Raw genomic sequence first — 19,071 nt, 5'->3', positions numbered from 1 at the left:
TTGAGGGCGTTCTCGACCACTGAGGGGGGGAAGTTACGGTCCTTGAAAAACGAGGACAACTGAGATGTACGGGAGTGGAATGCCTCATCCTGGGAGCAGATTGTCACACCGAAGACTGGGGTTTAATTCCCCACCGGGGAGGGTACAGCATTTTTATAGGCCTTTTGTCGTGCAATGGTAGTGTCCCTGACCCTGGACCGGGAGGCCCGGGTATAAGACCTAGCTGCCCCAGAAGTTTGGAATAGCATCTCTGAACAAATTCATCAGAAACAACGGGTCAACTGGAAACAATTCAGGTTCCTGGGTGTGGTCCGCAACATCACCCCGCCCCTCATTGTCTCCGATTGGCTGGAGGACCATCCGTTCCAGTAACGGACCTCCAGCCGTACCTACTTCCTTTTGATCCGGAACTGACATCAGGCACCCAGGACAATCTGTCTCAGAGAGGTTTGGAGTCGGGGAAGCCCAGTATGGGAGGTGGGATATCGCGAAGGCTTCAGCGATGTCCTGGGGAGGTGACCAGGCCCGAGAGACAAGATCCCGCTCCGGTCTCCGACGGAGGAGATTGTGAGACATGGTAGGAATTGAAACGACGAGTGAAGGGGTCCTGGGGAGTTTATAAAATAGTGGGGGAGGCCTGAAGTCGCCGGGTGGGGTTACTGGCCGCCATCTTTGTGAAGGCGGCGCTTGACACTGGTTACCCGGGTAACCGGCCGCCATCTTGGTAAAGGAAAGGCGCGCCGCACTTTGCGGGGAAATCAATGAGAGTCTCTGATCAGGAAGGAAACCCTGGCAGAGGTGGGCGGGGAGGATTCACCACCACCCACTGGAAAACCCCCGTCTCTGCAACCCCAAATCAAACTCGTTGATTTGATTCTCAGTCTGCAGACCGAGGCTGGAGAATTGAAACTCGACGGAGGGAGAAAACTGGGACTGGAGGAAAGCGATGGGGAGATGGATTTGGATTTCAGTCCAAAGAGAAAGGAGGGGCTGTGGAACTGAGATTTACTGATTTGGGGAACAAGAGAGGAAAATAATGTTCCTTACAAACTTGAACTGACTTCTGAGTTTCTATCCGACGCTGACCGTGATGACTTTAGTAAACTCCTTATGCAGGATAAATGAAGAGAAGTCTTCGGGGATATGAAACACAAATCAAATTTCCCGCCAGGGTCTGGTTGACTCATGCAAATCATCACGACCTGAGTACCTACAGCCTCTGAATGTGGAAGGAGAAATGTTTGTCCTGTCTGTGGGAAATGATTTCAAACATTGGTGTGAGTGAAGAGAACCCAGTGATAGACACGCACACCTGAGTGTGTTCCAGCGAGCAGTCTGGGGGAAGAACATTCCACATGAGGGCATTCAAATGAATTTCCTGTGGAAAGAACTTTAACCAGTCAAGAAGAATGGGAAAACATTTGCAGTGGGGAGATACTATGATCAATCTGTGTGCGGTCAAGACTTCAATTGATCGCCCATCCTGAAGAGATACAAAGATGACATCCCCATGGAGAAACAGTGGAAATATGAGGATTGTGGTAAAAGATTCAATTATTCATCGCAGCTGGAAGTCCATGGACAAATTCACACTGGGGAGAAGCCATTTACCTGTTCCGTGTTTACAGGAAGGTATTCAAGCAGGCAATGAAACTCACGTCATATTAAAGAATTCACATTGATGAGAGACATTTACCTGTTCAGAGTGTGGGAAGAGATTTACACAGACATCCTGCCTCGTGTTACACCAGCGGATTCACACTGTGGAGAGGCCATTAGCTGTACTTTATGGTACGAAAAGATTCATGTCTTTATCTGACCTGAATATACACCTATGAGTTCACAGTGGGGAGAAGCTATTTACCTGTTCTGTGTGTGGAAAGAGATTCCCTCATTTGTGTGGCCTTCAATCACACTGAGCAGCAACCATTCAGCTGCATGTCCTGTGGAAAGAAGTTCAGACATTCATCTGCCCTTGTTGAACACCAGGAGTTCACTCTGGGGAAAAGCCATTCACCTGCTCTCTGTGTGGGCAGTGCTTCACTCAGTCATCCAGTTTGCTGAGACACCAGTGAGTTCACACTGGAAGTAAGCCTGCACTTTCTGTGGGAAAGATTTCCGGCAGTCATCCACCCTCATTGCACACCAGCAAATTCACATGGGGGAGAAACCATTCACTTGCCCTGTGTGTGGAAATTAGTCTCGCCAACTAATTCACACGAGGAAAAGCCATTCAGTTCTACTTCCTGTGGGAAGCATTTCAGGCGTTCATCCTTTCTACTTGCTCAGCAATGAGTTCAATCCGGAGAGAGGCTGTTCATCTGCTCTGTGTGTGGGGGAAGCGAATCACTTGGTCCTTTCAACCTATTGACACTTAAGCGAGTTCACAAGTGAACCTGAATAACTAGTATACTGCAGCAGTTTGAGGAAACTCACCACCGTATTGTCCAGGGCAACTAATGGTGGCCCAGCCAGTGATTTCCATATCCTCTGAAAGAATTGGATTCTGCTGTTGTTGTTGTTGATCACTTCCAGGATTGGCAGTCTGAGAATGTTAGATTTGTTTCTCCCGATGTGAACACACCTTTAACTGGATGGATTTTGGTATTCTGGATTTGTTCCTGATTTTTGAGACTGCAGTGTCCCTTTTTAAAAGTGCCAACTGTGATCCTGAATTCGAGAAATGTGTTTGGAGGTGGGGAGGGAATCGCATGTCCTGTGGAAGGGAAACACAAAAATCATCAATTTCCAAATAGAAAGCTGACAAAGGAGATAATCAAAAAAGCTTTGTCCAACAAATCTCCTCGGCTCAACTGTTTCATTCATGCTGTTTATTGCACAGATTGACAGCATCACATCTGACAGCTTTAGGATGAAGAACGAAGTAAAATCAGTTGGTGTCGGGGTCCCTGCTTAGTTTGGCATTTTCTTCTTCATTCTGTCAACCTTCGCTTTCCCCACTGATACAAGAGAGTTTCCCTGTATCCCGGGTCAGACAGTGAGTTCTACAATCAATCCAGACTGAAAACGAAGACAGAACCAAACCTGTCTTTGACCAGAGGATTCTCCTGTCCTATACTGATGACAGTGCGCTAGTCGCTTTCACAAACTGGTCGACAAAGGCTCGTGGACTCTCTGCCCTATGTCGCTTGCTGTCCCTGGCCATAAGTATCAACGCATCCATGCCATGATTGGGCTAAAGAACATCCTGTTTGAAGTGGTTAACAACTTCTGTGATCTTGAGCCTGTGATGAGGTCATGTCTCCTTGAAGCAGAGCTCAGTACACATGTACGGAAAGGAGTGAGCACCTTTGGACATCTCTTGAATTGCACAGCAAATAACCTCGAGCTAACTTGGAGCACCAAAATGTTGGTTTCTGAGGCCTACGCTCTCAAAACCTTGTTGTCAGGAATTGAAAAAAACAGATGACTCATAGCAATTGTCATGTAAGGTCTGTGATTTATTTTTATATGTATATATGTACATAATTTATTCTGAAGTTGATTTTGAACTAGTGGTATGTGCTTTGATCTGTTATTATGAAGGGGTTTAATAATCCACTCAGTATTTCTGGTGCTGTAATTTGGAACCTGTATGTCTCAGAGTGTGGGTAACTGGGATTTTTCAGAAGCGATAATATGAATTTGTCTGGATGCTATGTTTTTTTTCTGATTGGAGAGAGCCAATTAGCTTACTTTTGGTTTAGAAAAATGAATGTTTGTTTTAGTTTAGGAAAAATCCCATCAATCAATCAAGTGTCTTTGGAAATCGGAGTTCGGCCTAAGAGAAATAAACAAATAGTGAAATTCACCACTGGCCTTGGAGAACCTCCGTATCGGGAGCTGCTGACAGCAGGGGAACAGCTTTTTTTTAAAGTCTAACCATATTCTGTTGTTGTGTAAATCTACAGTAGTGAGTAGAGTGAATTTTTCTCATGTATGTTTCATTAAACTCTTCTTTAAAATATAAAACATATACCCCCAAGTTACCCTTAGCAAGTGTTTTTAGAGCAGTAAGACCATTCTATTTTATGGGTCTGTAAGTTGTTCAGGTACAAAGATGGCCTTAAGTGGAGTGATATACTCTTCCTGTCAGATGTAGGAGATTAGGAAGAATTTCAATGTTACTGATGATTACTTCTGTAGGAAGTGTGTTTGGGTGCAAATCCTATTGGATCACATGGAAGGGTTGGAATGGCAGTTAGAGGCAGTGAGGAATTTACAGGAGCTGGGGGTATGATGAATGGCATTTCCAGGAAGGTAGAAAAACTGCAAAAGCAGTTGGGTAGATGGGTTACCTCTAGGAAAGGTAGGAGAGGTAGGTAGGTAGTTCAGGAGTCTCTTATGGCTATTTCTATCTCAAACAAGTATGCTGTTTTGGAGAATGTAGGCGATGATGAACTCTCAGGAGAATGTAGCACTGACAGCCAGGTTTCTGGTTCCGAGACTGGGTCTAATGTAATGAGGGGAATGGCAGGTTCCAAGTGAAATATTGTGATAGGGGACTCGGTGGTCAGAGGCACAGCCAGATGTTTCTGCAGCCGATAGCAAGACATCAGAATGGTGTGTTCCCTCCTGGGTGCCAGGGTCAAGGATGTCTTGGAGAGGGTGCAAAATATTTTCAAAGTGGGGAGAGAGCAGTGGGAGGTCATTGCACACATTGGAACTGACAACATGCGAAGAGAAAAGGATGAGATTCTGACGAGAGAATATAGGAAATTAGGCAGGAATTTGAAAGAAAGAAGTAGGTCCTTGAGAGTAGTAATATCTGGATTATTCCTGGTGTCATGTGCTAGTGAGAGTAGGAATAGGAGGATAGAGCAGATGACAGCATGGCTGAGTAGCTGACACAGGGGAGAAGGATACATATTTTTGGATCATTGGAATCTCTTCTGGAGTAGCAGTGACCTGTATAAGGAGGAGGAGTTGCACCTGAATTGGAAGGGGGCTAGTATACTGGCAGGGAGATTTGCAAGAGCCACCCAGGAGGATTTAAATCAGTAAGTTGGAGGGTGGGAGGGAAGGAGGTGGGACCCAGAGAAACAGTGAGAAAAGAGATCAGTCTGAGGCTGGTGCTGTTGGGAATAGGCCAAGTCAAATACTCAAGGCAGGCAGGAGCAAAGCAGAGAACAAGGTAGGACGGATTAAATTACACTGCATTTATTTCAATGCATGCAGCCTGACAGGTAAAGCACGTGAACTCAGGGCATGGTTGGTAATGTGGAACTGGGATGTCACATGTATAACAGAGACGTGGCTCAGGGATAGACAGGACTGACAGCTTAATATTCCAGGGTGTAGATGGAACAGGCAGGATTGGGGGGGGGGGGGGGGGGGGGGGGTGGGGGGGGGGTGGGGGGAAGCAGGGGCGGTGGCACAATGGAGGTGGGGGTGTGGCATTTTCAATTACGGATAACGTTCCGGGGAGTACATCCAGGGAAGTTATTTGGGTGGAACTGAGACATAAGAAAGGAATGATCACCTGATTGGGATTGTACTGTCGACACCCAGGAAATTGAGAAGCAAACTTGTAAGGAGATCTCAGTTATCTGTAAGAATAATAAGGTGGTCATGGTAGGATGTTTTAACTTCACAAACATAATCTCGGACTGCCATGGTGTTAAGGGCTTGGATGGAAAGGAGTTTGTTAAGTGTGTATAAGAAAATTTTCTGATTCGGTATGTGGATGTACCAACTAGAAAAGGAACAAAACACCCCTTCATCTTCTCATGGGAAATAAGGCAGGGCATGTGACTGAGGTGTCAGTGGGGGAGCACTTTGGGCCAAGTAATCATAATTCTATTAGTTTTAAATAGTGATGGAATTGGATAGACAGGATCTAAAAGTTAAAATGCTAAAGTCAAGGAAGGCCAATTTTGACGGTATTAGGCAAGAACTTCCAAACGTTGATTGGGGGTGAATATTCGCAGGTAAAGAGATGGCAGGAAAGTGGGAAGCCTTCAAAAATGAGATAACGAGAGTCCAGAGACAATATGTTCCTGTTAGGGTGAAGGACAAAACTGGTAGGTGCAGGGAATGCTGTATGTCTCAAAATTGATGTTTTGGTCAAGAAAAAGAAGGAAGCATATCTCGGGTGTGGATTGCAGCAATCAAATGAATCCCTCGAAGAGTATAAAGGCATTAGGAGTTTACTTAGGAGGGAAATCAGGAGGGCAAAAAGGTGGCAAGATGGCTTTGGCAAATACAGTTAGGAAGAATGCAAAGGGATTGTACTGATGCATTAATGACAAAAGGGTAACTAGGGAGAGAAAAGGGCCCCTTAAAGATCAACAAGGCTGCCTATGTATGGAACCACAGGAGATGGGTGACATACTAAACGAGTATTTCGCATCTGTTTACTGAGATGAAGGATATGGAAGCCCCTTGGGGAAATAAATAGCGATATCTTGAAAAGTGTTCATATTGCAAAGAAAGAGGTGCTGGACGTCTTAAAATGAGTAAAGGTGGGATAAATCCCTGGGACCTGATCAGGTGTACATAGAACTCTGTGGGAAGCTAGGGAAGTGATTGGTGGGCCCCTGGCTGAGCTATTTGGATCATCGATAACCACAGCTGGAAGTCTGCAGGTTGGCTAATGTGGTGCCACTATTTTAGAAACGTGGTAAGGAAAGGCCAGAGAACAATAGACTGGTAAGCCTGACATTGATGGTGGCACATTATTAGAGGGGATCCCAAGAGACAGGATTTACATTTGTTTGGAAAGGCAGGAACTTATTCAGAATAGTCAACATGACTTTGACAGTGGGAAATTGTGTCTCACTAACTTGGCTGAGTTTTTTGGAGAACTAATGAAGAGGAGTGATTAGAGAAGAGCGGTTTAATTTAGATAAAATGTGAGGTGTTACATTTTGGAAAGGCAAATCAGGACAGGACTTATACACTTATGCTAAGGTCTTTGTGAGTGTTGCTAAACAAAGACACCTTGGAGTGCAGGTCCACATTTCCTTGAAAATAGTGTTGTAGGTATACAGGATAGTGAAGAAGGCATTTGCTATGAATGCCTTTATTGGTCAGTGCAAGGAGTATAGGAGTTGGGATGTCATGTTGCAGTTGTACAGGACATTGGTTAGGCGACTATTGGAATACTGCATGCATTTCTGGTCTCCCTGCTATAGGAAGGATGTTGTGAAACTTTAAAGAGTTCAGAATACTTAGAAGGATGTTGCCAGGGTTGGAGGGTTTGTACTATAGGGAGAGGTTGAATAAGCTGGGCTACTTTCTCTGGAGTGTCAGATGCTGAGGGGTGACCTTAGAAGTTCATAAAATCATGAGGTGCATGGATAGGGTGAATAGACAAGGTGTTTTCCTCAGGGTAGGGGGTTGAAAACTAGAAGACATAGATTTAAAGTGAGATGGGAAAGATTTAAAAGGGACTTAAGGAGCAACATTTTCACACAGAGGATGGTGTACGTATGGAATGAGCTGCCAGAGGAAGTGATGGAGAATGGTAGAATTACAACATTTAAAAGGCAATTGGATGGGTATATGAATAGGAAGGGTTTAGAGGGAAATGGGTCAAATGGGACTAGACTAATTTAGGATATCTGGTTGGTATGGACAAGTTGGACCCAAGGGTTTATTTCTGTGCTGTGTGACTCGAGGATGCTATCATCCAAATGCAAGTCAGAGCACTGAAACTGCTAGAAGATGCCTTCCAACCAGATTAGGAGCAGTGCTGGTGTAAATGCAAGCTGAGGGCCTGAGAGCTATTGCCTCTAAGAGCAGGTCTCTGACAGATGTAGAGAGGACAGATTCTCAATCGGAGAAAGAAGCCCTGGAATTTGTGTCGGCATGAGAAAGATTCCATGTAGACCTGTTCAGCATTGAGTTAGAATTAGAGATGGACCACAAGCCATGAGGAGCGACTCCCTCTCCCAGATCATTGTGCCAGAATTGAAAGCTGTGGTTTGGAGATTCTGGGAGGACATCTACGAGATGGTTCAAGTTTTTACTGTCATGACATCATGTGTTACTTCTAAAAGGATTTTGTTTTTTGTTTAGAGATTTTAGCTTCAGCCAGTCCTCTCTGTCTAAGCTTACCTACAACAGTAAAGTCTGTTGCTGTTTGTTCGAAATCATTAAATCCTGTGGCTTATTCTCTTTGAAAGTCTCCTGGATTTCATTCTCTGTCAACTTTGAAAAGTTACTGGTCCTTAACCAGGTTGTCTGGGAGGTTGTGCTGTAGTGATCGTGTCATGGGGTTTGTTGTCCAGAATCGCAGCTTAGCATTTTGGAGACATGCTTTCAATTCCCACCTCTGCAGACAGTGAAGTTTGAATTTGTGAAAATTGAATTTTTTTTAATAAACCATCAGGTTCATGAATGCCTTTTTAGGGAAGGAAATCCTCTGCCCTTACCTACGTGTGACTTCAGACCCACAACAATGTGGTTGACATTTAACTGCCCCTCTGGGCTATTTGTGATGGGCAGTAAATGCTGGTCAAGCCAACAATCTCCACATCCTATGAATGGATAAACAAAGCATAAATTTGGTATTCTGGTCCAAGCAGACAGTTTAAAGTAAAGGAGTTTACAAAGTCAGGTTGTCATAGCACAGTTTAGGTTTGTTTCTGCTTTTCTGTTCACTTCTTTTTTCTCCAAGGACCAGGTGATATTTACACTCCTCCCACCAAAGTGCACCCTGGTCTATTCTCTTCCTCAGTTATTTGTTATTGAATTGCCCAAATTGCGAGTTTTGTAATGTTGCCTTGTGTCATTGTCATATTCTTCTTCAGTTTAGATACATAGCTTGTTGTGAACAGCAAATGTCACCAAAGAGTTAATTGTTCCCAAATTCAAATCTTCATAACCAGAAAATGCTGAAAAGCAGTCTGTACATCGGGCAGCTTTTATGCAGAGAGAGGGGAACAGAGTGAAATGTTCAGGTCTGTGAGCTTTTTAGATCTGGGGAATGTGAGACATTGAATGGGCCTTATGCAAAGAGTGGGTGGGACCATGACAAAAGGAAGACCTGGCATAGGGTGGAAGACAGGAGCAATTGAGTGACAGAAACATTAGTCTGTTGGAAAAGAAACAAAGAAACAAAAGATGTGCCAGGAGCAGATGTGTAACCGACTGAAGAAAACAAAATGAAACAAAACAGGGGACTGTTTAAGTGGAGGGAGGAAGATTGTAAGTCAGAAACATGTCATCTGAATCCACTCGTGGTCCTGGTTCAAACAGAAAATTGTAGAGCACATGGGTCCAAGTTGGAGGTGATCACTGCCTATTGACCTTTCTTTGCTGATCATGTCTGTACACGGGCAACCTTGGAGAGGCAGCTTTCTGGGGAACCTTACATTAATTTTAGCTTCTTTAAGTTTGATTTGTTCTCACATTTGGGGAAGTGAGAGCAAAGAATGTTCCACAAAAAAAAAGATTCAATTGTTAATTTCTGTGCCGTGCTGCTTGTGATCCTGATGCTGTCATTTTTTTGTACAGGGATTGAATCGAGGTTATTGTACGGGTTGAAATAAACATCGCATCAAAATCTGACACTGACTCTTCTGCAGGGCCTCAAAATCGCGAGCCTTTGACTGCAAAAGGAGAAATGTTGTGGCTGTGGAACGTGATTGAACAAACTCTGCGACACACGCACACACTGCAGTGAGAGTGTTCCAGTGCATCGTCTGTGGAAAGAAATTTAACCATTCAGTCAGCCTGAAAATACAGTGCATCACTTACAGCAGGGAGAAACTGTTCATATATTCTGTATGCAGACATGACTGGATAATTTGTTGGCAATCTGGAGAGAGACAAGGACAACAGCACTATGGTGAAAACATGGAAATGTGAGGAGTGTGGGAAGTGATTCAAATTTCCAACCCAGTCAGAAACCCATCAATGCAGTCACACTGGGCAGAGGCTGTTCACCTGCTTCAAGTGTGGGAAGGGATTCACTCAACTATTCAACACCTCACATGAACTCATTCACTCCTGCAAGAGGCCTTTTAAATGTTCCAACTGAGAAAAGCTTTAAAAGCAAAGAGAATCTGCTACCGCACCAATGAGTTCACAATGGGGAGAGGCCATTCCCCTGCTCTGAGTGTGGGAAAAGAATCACTCAGTTAACCAATCTGGTAATACATCAGAGGGTTCACACTGGGGAGAAACCCTTCACTTGCTCTGAATGTGGAAAGACATTAACTCAGTTTTCCATCCTTGTTACACACAAGCTCGTTCACACTGGAGAGAAACCATTCATCTGCTCCAGTTGTGGGAAGTGATTCACTCATTCACTCCTCCTGATTGAGGCATGAGCAAATTCACAAGTGACTCCAGGTATTGGATTCTGCTGTTGTTACAGCTGGTAATCACATCCAGGAGTGAACCAGGTTCACTCTGATAGTTGCAGCTTATTTCAGTTCATGTTAATAACCTCTGTAGCTGGGCTGGTGGTTAATAATATGGAGAAAGATTAAATAAATCAGTTTTACACTAAACACAGTGTTACTCTTTCATTTCTCTAAGAAAAAGTAAGCTATTTGGTGTCCTGTTACTGACTGCTTTAATGGAAGATTTGTATTTTTATATTATCTTTCACGTTTCAGAATGCACTATAATGCTTTATAGCCAGTGAGGATCATTTGAAGTACAGTGACTGTTTTTAATTTTGAAAATACTGCAATCAAATCACAACATCCTGCAATGAGAACTGTGATTCTGACAATATATTATGTTCTGTTGTGTTTGTTCAGGGATGAATATTGAGCAGCTCACCAGAGAGGAATTACTTGCTCTTCAGAATAACATTTTGGGAACTTATACACCCAATTGAGAGGGCAGATGAGGCCACAGTTGAACGTTGCATCCAAAATGTGAGTACAATGCTGCATCAGAATAGCAACCTAGTTCTTGTGCCCATGTGTATCGTCTGAACTGACCTCCTGGATCAGTGATGAGAATGCAACACTGAGCCATGACTAAGACCCCATTATTACTCTAGATTATTTCAGTTCTCAGATCTTCGGTTCCTCTCTCAGCTAAGTGTAAGTTATGTGTCTGGGAGTCACAGATGAACTAAGAAAGGGGTTCACATCATGATCCTTTTGTTCAAATGATACAGTTAGATAGGATACATAAGCAAATCAGAACAAAAAGAAATCCAGCGCATAAGAGGGGGAAATTGTTCTGTACTTGGACAAATGGATGTTGTGAAATCATGGAATGCTGTCTCTATGGTTGGTGGTGGTTGTTTCCTTGGAATCAAACACAATGCTGGGGAAACCCCTCAGAAGGTCTGGCAGCACCTGTGGAGAGAGAAACAGAGTTAGCATTTCAAATCCAGTATGACATCTTCAGAACTTCCAGAGACTTGCTGAACGTCTTCAATAGAATTTCTATTTCAGATTGCCAACAGCATCTGTACCCTGCAATTGTTTCATTCAGCCGGGGGGAGGTGGAACCTGTACAAACTGGATGAGTTATACATGGGCAGGACTGGGACTGATGCCTTTGAGGGGGATACTTGGTAGACTGATTGGGGAGGGTTTAAACTAGTGTGGCAGGGGAATGGGAGCCAGAGGAGTAGGGCAATAGATGCAGAAAATGTGGGAGAGGTAGAAACCAAGGCAAACATGACTAAGAACAAGAACAGGCAGGGAAACGCTGCTGAGAAGAGCAGGGAGGTCATCTGAAATGCAAGTGTTTCAGTGCAAGAAGTATAATAGGCAAGGGCGATGAACTTCGAGTTTTGATTAGTACTTGGAAAGAGGCACTGAAAGAGGGACAGGTTGGCAGCTGAATGTCCCAGGAGTTCAATCTTTCAGGTGTGATAGAAAGGCATGTAAAAGGGGTGGGGGAGTTGCATTACTGGAAAAGGAGATTCTCACAGCTATACTGAGGGAGGATACATCAGAGGACTTGTGCAGTGAGGCAATATTGGTAGAACTCAGGTATAGGAAAGGTGAAATCACAGTGCTGGGGGGCAATAGTACAGCCCTCCCCACAGCTAACAGGAGGTAGATGACAGAATATGAAGACAAACATAAAGATATATAAAAAGTGCAGGGTTGTTATGGTGGGTGATTTTTATCTCCCCTACTTGACTGGGACTCATTTCATACGAGGGGCTTAAATGGGGCAGAATTTGTAAGGACCATTCAGGAGGGTTTCTTGACACAGTACATAAACAGTCCAACCAGGGAAGGGGTTGTACTGGACCTGGTTTTGGGAAATGAGCCCAGCTCATTTTCACTGGAGTTTCACTGGGGGAGCATTTCAGGAGTAGTGACTAGACTGTCAGTGTTAAGATACTCATGGACAGGGATTACAGCATTTGGGTGAATGTGTTAAATTGGAGGAAGGCGGACTACAACAATATTAGACAGGAACTGGAGAACGTTGATTGGAGGTGGCTGTTTGAGGGTAAATCCACATTAGACATGTGCAGCATTTGATAAGAGTTCAGGAGTGGCACGTTCATGTGAGAATGAAGGATAGATATGGTAAGTTACATGAACCTTGGTTGACCAGGGATGTTATGACCTTGCTCAAAAAGATAAAAAAAAGCATACATAATGTAATGAAGGGGAGGCCAAACCCTTATGATAATTAAAAATGAAACACAAGCCCCAATCTGTTACGGCAGGATTAGAGGACGCCTTCTAATAATTAAACTCGAAACACTCAATGAAGCTTGCCTCACCTCCCCTTCTCCGTAACAGTTTAACAGATTAGGCAAGGATAAATGAAAGAAAATCCCTAATTTTACTTATAAAGTGAATAAGTATCAATTTATTTATTTAACCCTAACAGTGAACAAATTAACAGGACTACTAACAAACTGAACGATTCCCCCCAACTCCTAACTACACCCTAACTGAACAAAATTCTACTGGTATGCTATTCCAATAAACAAGTCCCACTTATGCAACCCAAGTAGTAAGAAAAAAATAAGTTATACCTTGGTCTCCCAAAGTTCACACAGGATGTGTCTTCCAGAATGCTCTGCCTTCTCCACTGTCTTTCAGTCATAAACACTTTTCTTCTGCTGTTCTCAAGTCATGAATGCATTTCTTCTGCTGATGCAGCTGTCAGGGATATTTTCTTTGTGAGGACTCTTAGCTAAAAGTGCCGTGATGGTGTCTTTTATGGATGATGGCATTTTTTTAGAGACCTTAGTGATTTCTTGTGAGAGCCCAATACTTATTTCTCAGAAGGAAATTCGCCCTCAGCCTGATTTTCAGCCTAACCCTAACCCTTACATTCCTTGGATGACATATCAATTTTCTTACAGTCGCATTGGTCTGAAGTTGTCAAAACCATCAGATTTAAATTCAATTGGCCTTCAATCGCTAAGTGCTTGGTTTCAATTAATTGGTTGTTCCAGCTCATTGCCAAAACATCAAAACATGCCTAAGGTCTCCAATCACACAGCCAAGTGATACATGTTTCCATTTTAGAACTGGCTGTACATCTTCAGCTACATACATTTGTTTCTCTCTCTGTATAAATCTCTAAGCTTAGAAAAGCACTTTGCTTCTTAAAGAGCCCACACATTCCATTCAACTTTGTAAGACCTCCCCCACTTAAGTAAAAAAAGAACCATCATTATGAAAAGATGGCTTCTTTGTTTTTAAATCTTAACATGAGATACATAGGTCAGTAATCTAAATTTACACCCTTCATACATATGTAACATTGGACCCTACTGTGCCTGTCTATCTACACATTTTCTTTCAAACCTGTGATAATGCAACTGCAATAACATTTTTACAACCCGCATAATGTACAATCAGTAAATTAAAAGCCTGTAACATAAGACTCCAATGAAATTGTCTTGTATTCTTATCCTTAAATCTTTCCAAAAAGAGGGTTGTGGTCTGCATACGCAATCGTCTCTGAAACACTGTTTGTAACATAAACATTAAAATGTCATAAGGCCAGCACCAAACTCCATAATTCTTTTTTAATGGTGGAGTATTTTTCAGGTGGATATTGAGTTTCTTTGAAAAATAACGAATTGGCCTTTCAATTCCGCCAGCATCGAAGCTCCAACTCCTACAGTACTAACATAGGCAGTGACTTAACAGGGTTCAAGAAATCTGGTGTGGCTAAAACTGGTGTGGTGGTTAATTCCTAATTGGATAATATGTTCAAAGCATTCCATAGTTACTGATTACAATTGCTAAGAATTACACTAACAATTACACTTCTTATTTCTGAAGAAGGGTCTAGGCCCAAAACGTCAGCTTTCCTGCTCCTCTGATGCTGCTTGGCCTGCAGTGTTCATCCAGCTCCACACCTTGTTATCTCACACTAACAAGCAGTTTAGAGTTGTGATGCATTTGCATGTATTGCAAGCTATGTGTGTTCGTACACAAGGCTCTGTTACTTACAAACAAAGAACATGTACACACACTGCATGTCGTTCAACTCAACAAAATTGTCAGCCATTCGGTCGTTAGTTTCTCAGGGCAATGCCAATCACAGGTAACTGGCCTGGTTTAAATTTAAACAGCACTGTGAAATGTCTGCTCCAGCCCCACAGGGCTGTATCTGTTTAAAGCCACAAACAGAAAGTTCCACTTTTCTCCTGGAGTCTGAGAAAAACCAGGTTGCCAAATAAGGCAGAGTTTCATTCAATTGGAGAGCTCCGGGCCCAGTCCCGCCTCTCGGTTATTCCGATTGGTTGGAGGACCTGCCATTCACGCACCGTCCTCCAACCAACAGGAACGTCATTAACATCTGCTGTGGTCGGGGGGAGGGGGGGATGAAAAAGATTAGTAAATTAATTGGAAAATCAATCAGTTGTCAGAGTTTTCTCCACTATTTTTTAAATTCTCCCATCTCTTAAAAGAGCTTTAGTACTCCACCGTCTACAAAAAATTGAAATCAGTTTTTATAACTTTTCACTTCTTCCCATTGTGATCAGTGCTGAAGGGTTGACTCTTGCTGCGTGCAATCCAACAACGACTGATTCATTTCTCGTTCTCTATCTCGATCCTAAATATTCAATTTAATGGAGTGATGCAGTGAGATGAAATCATTCAGCCCAACAAATGGACACTTAGGAATTCATAACCAATTCATTCCACAGCTCCACTGACAGAGTCAGAGGAACCTTTATCTGCTGTAGAAATGTAAAGGGTAACTTTCCAATTTGTTACTTCTCACATGCATTTATCCCTGTACAAAGACTGATTACTCAGTGTAGTTCGCAAATATTAAGAATTCACTCGATAGTTAAGTACTGTTTGGTGTTTCATTCAACAATTCTGATTTTTTTTTAGTCTTTCATGAGCTGTTTGCTCAAGCTGGGGACATCTTACTTTCCAGGTGTTTACATCACCGTGGTCTCTGTCATTCTTAGTGGTTATGTTTTTTTTTCCACTATGTGGTAATTCCTCACTTTTAAAAATACAGATTTTATTCACTTAGTTGGATGAATTCATGTTAAAATGTTATAGGGATAAAATAGCAGAAAGATGTAAAAGATCAAGAGGAAAATTTGTTCTTTTTTCAGTGGAGACTGCTAAATCAATAATAAATGCTTGTTGGATGATTGACATTTTCACTCAGCAACGTTTAAACAGATTAACAACTAATTCCTATGGTTAAGTTGTTCAGTCAGCAGACATATGGAGAGAATGATGTTGTAAACGCAAATAGCCCAAACTGAAATCCCTCAGATAAGAAACATTTCTGCTGTTGTCATAATTCACAAGGACAAGGAAAGTAAATATTCAAAACAAATATCAAATGAAGGGATAGCTTGTAATCACCAGGAAAGCCTGAAGCTCTTTTCCTCAGAAAAGAGAAGGCTGAGAAATGACTTCTTAGCAATGGAAAGCTTTGTTTCTATTTTGTAGTGGAACCTGCTGATTTACTTCCAGTCAGAAAAGGTCATATTTCTACACTAATCTCTGATTTGACAGCACACTTCCAGCCTTTATCATTGCTACTTCTGACTCTAAACATGGTTGTAAAGGATCTTCTGTTCTATGTCTGGGAGACCTGAACTATGGAAGAAAGTGGCTGGAACATTTCTTGCACTGCTCAGAAGTAACTTGCTAGTTCAGACCTGGCCATGATGAACGGCTGTAATATCATCAAATCAAACCCCTACAGTCAGTGGTGAACTCGCTGATATTGCAGCAGGTTGGACGACTGAGTGAATCTCTTCCCACAAACACAGCGGGTGAAAAGCCTCTCCTCGATGTGAATGTGTTGGTGTTTCAGACGGTGGGATGCGCAAGTGAATTCCCCTACACACATGGAGCAGGTGAATGGTCTCTCTCCAGTGTAAACTCACTGGTGGATCAGAAGATCAGATGAATCAACAAATTCCTGTTTGCAGTCAGCACAGGAGAATGGCCTCTCCCCAGTGTGAACTCAATGGTGTCTATGCCAGTTTCATGGAGTGTTTCTGTCTGTGAGCTCTAGTGAGTTCTCACACAATTCTCTGTTCACCTCCTCAAAAAACTCAATCAAGTTGTTGAGGCATAACCTCCTGCACACAATGGGATGAGGTAACTGCACAATGAACACATCAGCATCTCCTTTGACGGGAGGACTTACGGAGGGAGGGCCATCAGCAGAAAGGAAGCAACATCACAGCAGAGGAAGAGCATTCCTCAACATGAAAACGCCAGACGTCATGCTGGGCCCTGCGAAACCCAACCTCCAGAACTGGATCTCTGAGCATTAGTCCAGCTCTTACTCCTGTGGTTGTTCTCATGGACGTGTTGATCCATTGGTATAGTGATCAAAGCCAAGTTTTTGCGTGTGTGTGTGTGTTTGTTTAAACAGGTGATAACGGTTTCCAGAGCAACATGGGAGCTGATACAGCAGCAGGAACTGTAAAATTTTTAATGAATTCATGAACCGATCGACCGAGATGTCAGAACACAACATGGACAAAAACATTGACTTTCAAAGTCTTGGCTTTAACCATTCAGGTCATGTGTTATCATTCGAGACAAAATGCTTCAGAACAAAAACTGTGGGAGTTACCTGCAAATTGATAGCAAGCACGTCTGTCCCTGATGCAAAAGCAACATTAAAACCAACAAATGTGGGCATAATTGTTTCTGAATTATAAAGTGATGTGAATTTACATCTTAACCATTTGTGGGAAATTGACCTGAAGCTTAAATGGAGAATCAAAAGTTAACAAAAACAAAAGATAAACTGTTGAGGTGACTCTTGAATTTCAAAAAATGGTTTATTTTAATTAAAATTCATTGGAAGATTAAGAGAATGTGTCAGCTGCCTGAATTTGGATAAGATTAAAATAAAAATAACTCCAGGCATAATGTCCAAGCAATAAAACAAACAAATAAACACTTTGTGTTAATACTCAGAATCAGACAGAAATGTTTCAATTCTGTCAGAAAAATATTCTGAGCATTGGACAGTCATAGTTATCCAGGGTTCATGAGTGAAACAGGATGGTAACTATAATGGGATCTGTGTAATTGTATGAAAATAAGTGAATGAGAGTCAGACAGAGTTCACGGGGAAAGAAAACAGCACTGAATGGGAATTGAAATTGGAACAACTCACCTCAGATGTTGTTCAGTTGAATATATCAGACTAATAAATGGAAAGCTTCATGTGGAGATGTTAGTATCCTTATCTATGAACTTTTAAAGAGAAATGCATCTGTTAGTCTAACCACTGCCTGAGATACTCGGACCATAGCGAAGGATATAAGTAATGACTGACAGCTGTAACTGGGCCTGCGTGATAAATTTCAGTCAAACTTCACCACCTTCTGATTAGTTGCATTTTGTTTTTACTAAAATAAGCTGACAAGGTGAAAGAAGTCTTTTGGGGATGAACATTTAACTGAAGACAACATCTTGCAGTTAACCAAATGTATTAATTAGTCTCCAGTCAGAAACAGAGGATGAAATGAGGAACAAGCCTTATAAATTTGACCCAGTGACAGTGAAGGAAAAGGGATATATTTCCAAGTTCGGATGGTGTGTGACTTGTAGCAAGTGGTGTTCCTTTGTGTCTGCTACCTTTGTCTTTCTAGATGGTAGAGTTCATAGGATTAGAAGGTACTGTCTAAGCAGCCTTGGTCAGTTTCTGTGGTGCACCCAGTAGACAGTAAATATTGCTGCTACAGGGGAGCCAGAAGGTGAGTTACTCACTGACAATTTCCCAGCCTCATACAAACATATGGATTAGAAGATGATACAGATCATTCAGCCTCTCAAGCCTCTACTGCCATTCAGGAAGATCTTTGCTCATGTGCTTGTACTCCAAATTCCACATTCCCATCTACTCCCAATAATCGATGGTCCCATTGCTAAACAAAAAAATTACTACCTCTGTCTTAAAAAAAAATTTACTGATTCCATCTCCACCACGTACTGAGACGGAGAGCCCATAGATGCTCAACCCTCAGACAAAAACTTCTCCTCCCTCTTAGTACTGAATGGGCAACTCCTAATTCTAAAACAACACCCTCTAGTTTTCACCAATGGACTCATCGATAAGAGGAAACACAGGCTCAATTTTAGACAAAATCAGCAGGTGTCATTTTATGCCAGTTTCATGGAGTGTTTCTCTCTGTGAGCTCCAGTGAGTTCTCACACAATTCTCTGTTTGTTCACCTCATTATAAATAACCCAAAGGGCTCTGTGGTGCTCTGTGTACTGTCACCAGTGACGGAGGAGTTTGGCGCTACCAGGATCATCTGGAATTTCTGTCACCAGCTTCATATTTAAAGCCAATCTGTGCATCAGGTCAATCACTGCCAGCCAGGAAGAATCCATCACAGTGCATGGCGTGTAAGAGAAGCAACACAGGAACATTTCTGAGGACACCTATATGGCATGGGTGACACTATTGTAAATAGAAATTCACATTTGTAAATATATTGCGACTTTCCATCATTATGTGTCAATTGAATTGTCAAAGTAATGACAACTAAAAGAATCAGGCTATCCGTCCTTAGCACCAGACAGTGTCAAAGCTCTTTCGGAGATAGTAGGAACTGCAGATGCTGGAGAATCTGAGATAACAAGGTGTAGAGCTGGATGAACACAGCAGGCCAAGCAGCATCAGAGGAGCAGGAAGGCTGACGTTTCGGGC

At 42.5% G+C, this 19,071-nt stretch overlaps 1 protein-coding gene and 1 long non-coding RNA gene across 4 annotated transcripts in view; one reads left to right on the top strand and one right to left on the bottom strand.

Moving 5' to 3' along the window:
• Positions 1–428: 428 nt before the first annotated feature.
• LOC109933957 (zinc finger protein 420-like) overlaps positions 429–19,071 on the top strand; it is a 34,609-nt gene continuing 15,966 nt past the window's right edge. The window contains exons 1-3 of one of the 3 annotated variants that reach the window (XM_048619127.1): positions 429–577; positions 9,463–10,302; positions 10,719–10,838. The gene's annotated coding sequence lies outside the window, so the exon portion shown is untranslated. Of the gene's footprint in view, positions 3,453–9,462; positions 10,303–10,718; positions 10,839–19,071 lie in introns of all 3 variants that reach the window. The other 2 variants (XM_048619124.1, XM_048619126.1) reach the window with 2 other exon arrangements.
• On the bottom strand, positions 10,624–14,564 carry LOC125487513. Its single transcript, XR_007265921.1, has 3 exons — positions 14,361–14,564; positions 12,926–13,052; positions 10,624–11,270 (listed from the first exon to the last, which is right to left on the bottom strand). It is a non-coding gene; the product is annotated as an uncharacterized LOC125487513 (long non-coding RNA).

This window comes from Rhincodon typus, chromosome 42, assembly GCF_021869965.1.
Source record: "Rhincodon typus isolate 14 chromosome 42, sRhiTyp1.1, whole genome shotgun sequence".
NCBI classification, from domain to species: domain Eukaryota; kingdom Metazoa; phylum Chordata; class Chondrichthyes; order Orectolobiformes; family Rhincodontidae; genus Rhincodon; species Rhincodon typus.
The sequence above is the reverse complement of the archived record's forward strand: the minus strand, read 5'-3'. Positions and strand labels throughout refer to the sequence as shown.